The sequence below is a fragment of the Alligator sinensis genome, unplaced genomic scaffold (genome assembly GCF_000455745.1).
Source record: "Alligator sinensis unplaced genomic scaffold, ASM45574v1 scaffold610_1, whole genome shotgun sequence".
NCBI lineage: Eukaryota > Metazoa > Chordata > Crocodylia > Alligatoridae > Alligator > Alligator sinensis.
The window spans coordinates 871,118-878,753 of record NW_005842348.1 but is presented as its reverse complement, the minus strand read 5'-3'; the positions used below and the strand labels follow the sequence as shown (position 1 = coordinate 878,753).

The 7,636-nt window shown below is 48.2% G+C and overlaps 1 protein-coding gene across 3 annotated transcripts in view; it reads left to right on the top strand.

Annotated features, from left to right (window-relative positions):
* TOR4A (torsin family 4 member A) overlaps nucleotides 1–7,636 on the top strand; it is a 22,876-nt gene that overhangs the window by 7,440 nt on the left and 7,800 nt on the right. Inside the window, exon 2 of one of the 3 annotated variants that reach the window (XM_025210411.1) lies at nucleotides 98–152. The exons of 1 other annotated variant lie outside the window; for it this stretch is intronic. The gene's annotated coding sequence lies outside the window, so the exon portion shown is untranslated. Of the gene's footprint in view, nucleotides 1–97; nucleotides 153–1,266; nucleotides 1,287–7,636 lie in introns of those variants that run through there. One more of the 3 variants, XM_006028967.2, reaches the window with a different exon arrangement.

Here is a 7,636-nt window from a genome sequence, read left to right as displayed (position 1 = left end):
AGAGCGTGTGTGCAGCAGGGAAGCCATCCAGTCCCAGGGCTCCAGGATTCCTCTCAGACCCCACCTGGATTGACTGTACTGCTCCATTGCCTTGCAGGCACTGGTGAAAGGATGGTGATCTCCCAGTAAGGCCCAGGAGACGGCGTGACGTGGTAATAACTCTCTGCCTCCAATTTTTCTTTCTGGCTGTCCTGCTCCTCTGCCCGCCCCTCCTTACGCTCTCTCTGAATTGCCTTTTTCTGTTCCAAGGGCTTCACATCACGTGCTTTTTTCTGGTGGCCACAGGGTATCTGCCTCCAGTCTGCTGCACTGCTGATATAAGGCAGCATCTGAACCACAGCAATGACTCTTGCTTATTTCTGAGACTGCAGCTAGTTGCGCCTTGGAGCACCCTGGCTGCGCCAGCTCTAGCACTCAGCCCTAAGCTGCGGCCACTAGTCTCTGCCTTGTGGCATCCTGACAGTGGCCTGACTTGTCCTTGTGCTATTTCCTGATTTAGTAAGGAGAGGCAGTCCGGCTATTGCAGCACTCCAGTTCACATATATATGGTCAGGCAGGAAATAAAGCTAGTGCTCAGAAGGGCCGGAGTGCAAACATGATGGCCTCACAGGGACAGGACCTGTCAAGATGCTTGCAGGATTAGGTCCCTGTGCAGAACTTACTGGACAACACTGGGAAGTTACCATGTCCTGGGAAATAGGGAGGAATATCCCCTCCCCTCCCTGGCTTAGTGCAGCCGAGGGTCCCTCCCCTAAGTATACCAGCTCCCTCACCTATTCACTGCCTGTCTTTGCCCACAACCTTGCTTCCCTGACCACTTGATAAGAACCAGCATCATTTCCCCTACCCCCTTCTCCACCACTCCCCCTTTCCCTCTGCTGCTTACTCTCTCAGTGCCCGCTTCTGTCTCCCTCCAGTCCTCCCAGCTGTCTCTCAGCCCATACCTCTCCACAAGGACCTCCTGTTCTCCTATGTCCCCTACTCACTCTCACTCTGGCTCTACCATTCTCTTTCTCTGAGTCTTTCCACAAAGTTCAAGCCAGCCCTAGCATCTCCTCTTTGAGAAAACCTGGCTTGGACTCCAGCTTTACCATTCACTTCTAAATTCACAGGACCAGCTATTTACTGCTGCCTGCATGTCCTCTTCTCTGATGCTGTCCTGCACCCTCCCACCTGGCTCTGCTCTCTCTCACCTGGTCTCAGCTCTGAGTATTTAAGAGTCTGCAGCTGTGGAAATGCTACAGAAAACTTTCAATTCTAATGATTGCAAATATTGTTCACTACAGGTTAGCGAGCATTTTTTTTGTCAGCTCTGATGCTTCCATCAGTTTTAGTTCATTCCCTGATATGTCCCATCTGTTAGCGCTGGCTGAAAATGTTCTCCTAAAAATGAGGGTTTCCAAGTAAACAGTGTATTTACTTTTATGTTTCTGCTTCTTGTGAAAAATTGTTAACCTTTAGTCAAATAACAGAATTATCCAGCACCAAAAATTTTGGGCCCAATCCAAAAGTTTCAATTTGGAAATGTTGAATAATTTTATATAGACATTTTGCCTTTTGTTTTCACTTAATGTCCACAGTAGGTCAGAAAGAGAGGGGATTGTGGAGCATCGTGTGAGAGATAAGATTGGGGCATCCAGTCCTTGGTGAGAACTGGAGCATGAGGCAACTAAACCACAGGTCCCAGGAGGCTGTATGGCTAGGTGGCAGACTCAACTCAAGTGTTTCACTGCCCTGTAATGTTTCAGTCAACTTCAGCAAACTGAAGTGTTTTGATGCAGGTCAACCTGACCCATTAAATTCCCCCAGGAGAAACATTACCTTCTTAGCTAGAAACTATGGAAGTCTGTTCCAGTTTTTGCTGGATTAAAGAACAGGATGCTAAAAATGGTACGAAGCAGGGAGAATTTTTTCTACATGAGGATGCCCATCTGCACTACAGCTGCAACAGCTGAACTGATAGTAGTGTGTTCCTAAAAATTCCTAGAGTAGATTCCAAATAGCTCCAGGGATGGGGAATTATAAATTATGTAAAGGAGCCAATATCCAGATCTACCTACATATAAATGATTCTTATGCTAGGTAACTCTGACAGGGAGGGGGTTGACAAAGAATGGCAGGTTTGTAAAAATAAAGTTTAAAGGAAGCACTTTTAAGGCTTTTAGGGTAAATACTTCACAAGCTTAGTGCCAGAGTTTCAAAGATATTTAGGCACCTAAAGATGCATATGGACACGTAATGGCATTTCTAAGAGCACCTAAGTGAATTAGGCACCCAACACCCCCTGTTTTTTAATCAGCCACCTATTATGCCTTGTACCAGAAGCTTCTTGGAGGCCAGCACTACTGTTTATTATAGATTTCCACAGCGCCTCATTCAGTGAAATAACCAAGGCTTTTGGGAACTACTGGAATATCAAAAACACACTGGTTATTAGCAAGTCTTCATAGTTTATTATGTGATTCCACTGGGGATCATAAGGGCAGAAGCTACAGTGCTGGCAGAGCTTTTGCTGTTTTGTCTCTGTGCCCATGTTGGCTTCTTTTATACAGAGTCATAGTTTAAAGCTCTTGAGATTTATAGCTTCTATTGTTGTAATTATGGACAAGCTACCGCAGTGTGGAATTCTGGCCATGGTGTTTGCTGGCGTTCAGTATGTACTTCTCTGCAAAGCAAACTGCAAAATAAAAGTTTCAGAGCCAAAGGCTGTTGTTTTGTGGTTGCTTTTGCTTGTTAGACTCATTATTTTTGAGCTGGCTCAGCAGAACATTGGGTAAATTATACTGCAATGTTCCTTTTTGATGTTAAAATAAATTATACAGTGGAGGGTAGTACAGGAATGCAGGCATTGTTTAACTAAATTGTACCGATCTTAAGTAGTTCTGACTAAGTTCCTGAACATCTTTGTATTAGTTTTACTGACTAGTTAACATTTTTCTATAAATTTCTATTGTGATATAATCAGGTGCAAAGGAAAATAATGTTAAGAGTCAAAATCTGGATTGTGAGGTTTAAGACAGAGGAACAGTTATGAATTCTTCCATGTTATATCTTGTTACTAACAGAACTGACACATCCACTTACCAATGGATGGTAAGTGGGCTGGACATAAGGAAAAATGTCTTTACTGTCCAAGCCCCCAAGGCCTGGAATAGGCTCCCTCCAGAGGTGGTGCAAGCACCAACTCTGGACACTTTTAAGAAATGTTTGGATTTTTATCTTGGTGGGATCCTTTGACCCAAGCTGACTTCCTGCCCTTTGGGCAGGGGGCTGGACACGATGATCTTCTGAGGTCCCGTCCAGCCCTAATGTCTATGAAGTCTATGAAATCAATAGATAAGTTTCCCCCTCCACTTCCAGTTTTACCCCCAGTCCTGTTGCACGTCACTCTGAGATTGTTGTCACACTATTACCATAAAGCCTGAGAATTTGGGGTCTCCCACCTGGAGACAGGGGAGGGCTGACCTGAGCAGGCTTGTAACAGCACTCAGGGTTTCCCATGTTCAAGGTGAGGCTCTCCCTAGCGCACAGCTCCAAGATATGGACCACCTGGCTTGAAAGCTGCAGCTACTACATCACAGACAGTCGGGTAAACTCAGCGTGAGGTAGATCAAGAAGCAATAACTGACCAGAACAGTTAAGTGACAGCAGATCAGGGCAAAGGAGGGAAGCATTCACATGTCTTCTGATGTCCTTGTCAGCATCAATCAATCAGGCCTGTAAACTCTACCCTCATAAATTCCTACAACTTCCCCTGAACATTTCCAGCACAGAACATTTCCCCTAGCCCCATCTGGTACCTGCACTGCTGCTCAAGTATAGAGGATAAGCAAAAGCTATTCATTGTGCACAAATGTACTGCATCCAAGCCAGGTTTACCCCTGACTGCGTGAAAAACTCACTCTCTCAGATGCTGGCATCTAGTGAGGGACCATAGTCTGCAGCTCCATGGATTGAACACCACTGCTATTGTTATCAGCAGTGCTACTGGAGTTGTGTATGCCAGTTTTCCTGTAGCTGTTGAGTGAAAAGGAAGAGGATCCACTAGGTCCGTGCTAAAGGACAATGCAAAAGTGCAGGCCATAGTAATAGAAACCAAGGGAGGAGAAGCTTGAAGTGAGGTGGAAGGCATTCATTGCTGCGCCAGCACCTTTCATACAGCTCCAGGGGAGTCAGGTTGGGGAGGCCTCCTCCTGGGTCAGACACAAAGCAAGAGAGTCTGAGCCTTGGTATAGAATCTGGGGTCTTCCCCCCTCGCACGCTTGCTCACAGGGAACAACTCAAACCCAAGGCTTGTGTGGCAGGGAGGAACCAAGAATTAAACTGAACTGAAGTGCCTTTAGGCTCAAGCGTGGGGAGCCTGGAGATCTCCAGTATGCCAAGTGGCTCGCCCGTGCTCTCCTGATTGCTGCAGACCATTCAGATTTAATGAGCTTCAGTTCCGGGCTTGTTCCATGGCATTTCTATGGTAACTTGTAGGAATCCAGACTGGCTGGTTCTCCTCTTGGTAAACAGAAATCCTGAAGGTGACATGGTCACAAGTTCCCTAAAAATTCTCTTAAGAGAATTAGCATTCCAATAGAAAAGTGTTTGTACAATGGTTCCTTCAACTTCACGAGGCATTATTGTCCAGGCAGAAGCAAATGGTAAGTCCTGGATGCCTGTCAGGGGCCCTAACAGGCACCTCAGCCCTTACTAATTGCCTAGCCTGCCTGAGGCTCTAACTGGCAGCCCCACTGGCTATGACCCAGCTGGCCCATGTCAGGGCCTCCTGACTGAGGACCCTGGTAGCCTCAGCAGCACGAAGTCCACCTGGGAAGCGGATTGGAGGCTAGCCAACAGGTCTGCCCGAAGATCCTCTGCTCTTGTTTTTCTGATTTCGGACCCTGCTCAGCTCTGCTTCTGGACTCTGGCTTTTTGGAATTCTCCTTGGCTTTGGTAACTAGATCCCTGACTCCTGAACCTTGCCTTGGCCTGTGCTTTAGACTCCACCTCTGGCTCTTACTTTCTCCAGGGGCCTAACCACTAAGCCAGACTGCCCATGACCCAGTCTTTATGACATCTTCCCTCTTCCTTGCTTTCTGTACCTAGTCTACATGATCTCTAGGCTGGAATGATGCAGCAACATTTCTGGAAGGTGGACTGCCCCGTGGAAGATGAGAGCAGCACATCTGAATGCCTGCTGACTGACGTGCAGTTTCTGTCTGTCTTTTTCTCTGCTTTGTGGTGACTGACTCATGACTAGCTTCCCATGAGCAAAGCAAAACTCTCCTGCAAGTCAAACATTTTGTGAGAGGTGCTTCACTGTTTTCTGCTTCCCCAAGGGAAACTGAAAGCCGGGCACAAATCTTGAAAAGCGTTTCTGCCCTGTGGACTTCATAGCTGTTGGCAAACGTTCCTGGGTCAGCCAATGGAGTAGCAGGTGAGTGTGGAGCTGTCTCCACTGCAGGTCTGACCCACTGCAGATTGCAAGCATATGGTTGCTTCCAGCCAGATTTCCTTGCTAGCACTAACCAGCCTCTGAATGGTGGGTTATGGAGATTGAAATGACAACCCGCCATGGAGCTGCTGCCTCCAGGAACAAAGGTTTGGGAAGGCAGGGAAAAGTTTCTCTCACTCCTGTCATTGCCCCACAATCGAAGTAGGTCAGATGAAGAGGGTAGCTCCCTACTACCTGGACTGCTGCCTGGGCTTGAGCTCTCTTGGATGGTTCATAGATGTTAGGGGCTGGAAGAGAGCTCTCAAGATCATCAGGTCCATCCCCACTATGCTTGGGCAGGAAAGGCTGCTGGGGTCAGATGACGTTTTTTGAAGATATCCAGAGTAGGTGATTGGGGACCTTTGGGGGAAGTCTATTCCAGACCTGGACACTGAGTGACACTGAGCGATCTGCTCACTTTCCTCCTCCTCTTCCTCCTCCTGGGTCCTGCCTTTGGTGCTGCTGTTCCTCTGACCCTCATGCTCTGCTGCTGCCAGTGGAGCTGCACTTCCACCTGCCTGCTGCTCCTCTCTGACTTGGGACTCCCTCCAGCAATCTGCCTGCTCCCCCTGTGCCCTGCACGGCTGCTCACCAGCACTTCCCTCACTGCTGCAACTGTTGTAGACCCGCACTCGCTCTTTCACCAGTGCGCCTTTTCCCTTGAGCTTCCTCTCCAGCTGAATCAGGACATTAGGCTTACACTGGAAGGACAGGCTGGAGAGAGAGAAAAGACCAACTCCAGCATCTTGTCTGTTCATTGTGAGGGAGAGGAAGGGCAAAACTGTTTAGACAATGGTTCATGTGGGTGCATTCCGGCCTTTGGCTCACTCTGCAATGCTCAGTTCTGGCCATTTCCTTAATAGTCTTCTCAGTATCCCTTCCCCATGGTTCCTTCCCTTCCCCAACACCACACCTGGGGTGCTGGCTGTTCACCCTCACATGCCCCTCTGGACTGGAGGTGGTGGGTAGCTCCTGGCTGAGAGAGACCGCAGGGGTTAACTGCTTCATACCTGGGACAGAGTTCAACAACCTCTCCATGCTCCTTGCTGCTTCCAGCAGGGGCACAGAACTCGTTTCCCATGTGTGGAAAGCAGAATTAGCCACCTGCAGAAGTAGCAGTCGTCTGACCTGGTTGGTGAGGTGGCTGCATTATAAATTTCTGGCCACTGGGCCACGTTGACGCAAGCATTTGCAGGCAACGTGCCACAGTTGCCTGAGCTCTGCTCTCTGTGACTGAGCTCGGATGGAGGACTGGAGGTCTGTCTTGGAAACAGTCATTATTGCACTGTAGGGTCAGAGCTGCTCTTAGCACAGTGGAACAGCGAAGAGCTGAGCTTGCTTTAATTCCTGTTCTGAAGATGCAGAGAGGACTCAGTTCAAGCGGGCCTTCCCCCTTAGAGGTGTCACTGAGCTGTTGCCATGAGTTGGGGTATAGTGGAGCCAGCTTTGCAGTGGAATGAGAATTCAAGTCCTCCTTTCTTGGAGATGCCATGAACTTTGTGACCTGGCAGCCTGGCTGTTTCTTAGTAGTGCTACATGGATGTTTTATTCCTTGCTGCTGAATTGAACTGCTGCCATCTCATTCCAGGACAGTTGCATTTCAGCTGGATCTAGGAGCCTTACAGCCTAGAAGTCCTATAAAAGCTGAATTCAACAAGGTTTCACTTGCACGAGTAGCTGCACATGTGCCATCTCCCAGGGGCTGCTTAGTGCCAGCTAGAGGAGGGCTACACATGGGCAGACCTAGGATTTTGAAAAGGGGAGTGCAGATGGTGAAGTGCACCACATATAACACAACACAGTATTTTTCTCCAGGTAAAAAGAAACCAGAGCTTTACTTTTACTACTGTGCTAGGGGCCTAAGGGGCCTAGGGCTACACTATTTAGTTCATGATCTAAGCAAAAACAAAATTCCCCTTCAATGCAACAGGCGGCCAGTGACCTCAGTAGAAGGACTTAGGTGCCTCTACACCAGTGCCAGAAGCATGGGGAACAAGCAGGAGGAACTAGTCCTCTTGCTTTCCACTGGGCACTACGATCTAGTAGGGATCACGGAGACCTGGTCGGACTCCTCTCATTCATGGATTCATAAATTCATAGATGCTAGGGTTGGAAGGGACCTCAACAGATCACGGTGTCCGACACCCTGCCTAGGCA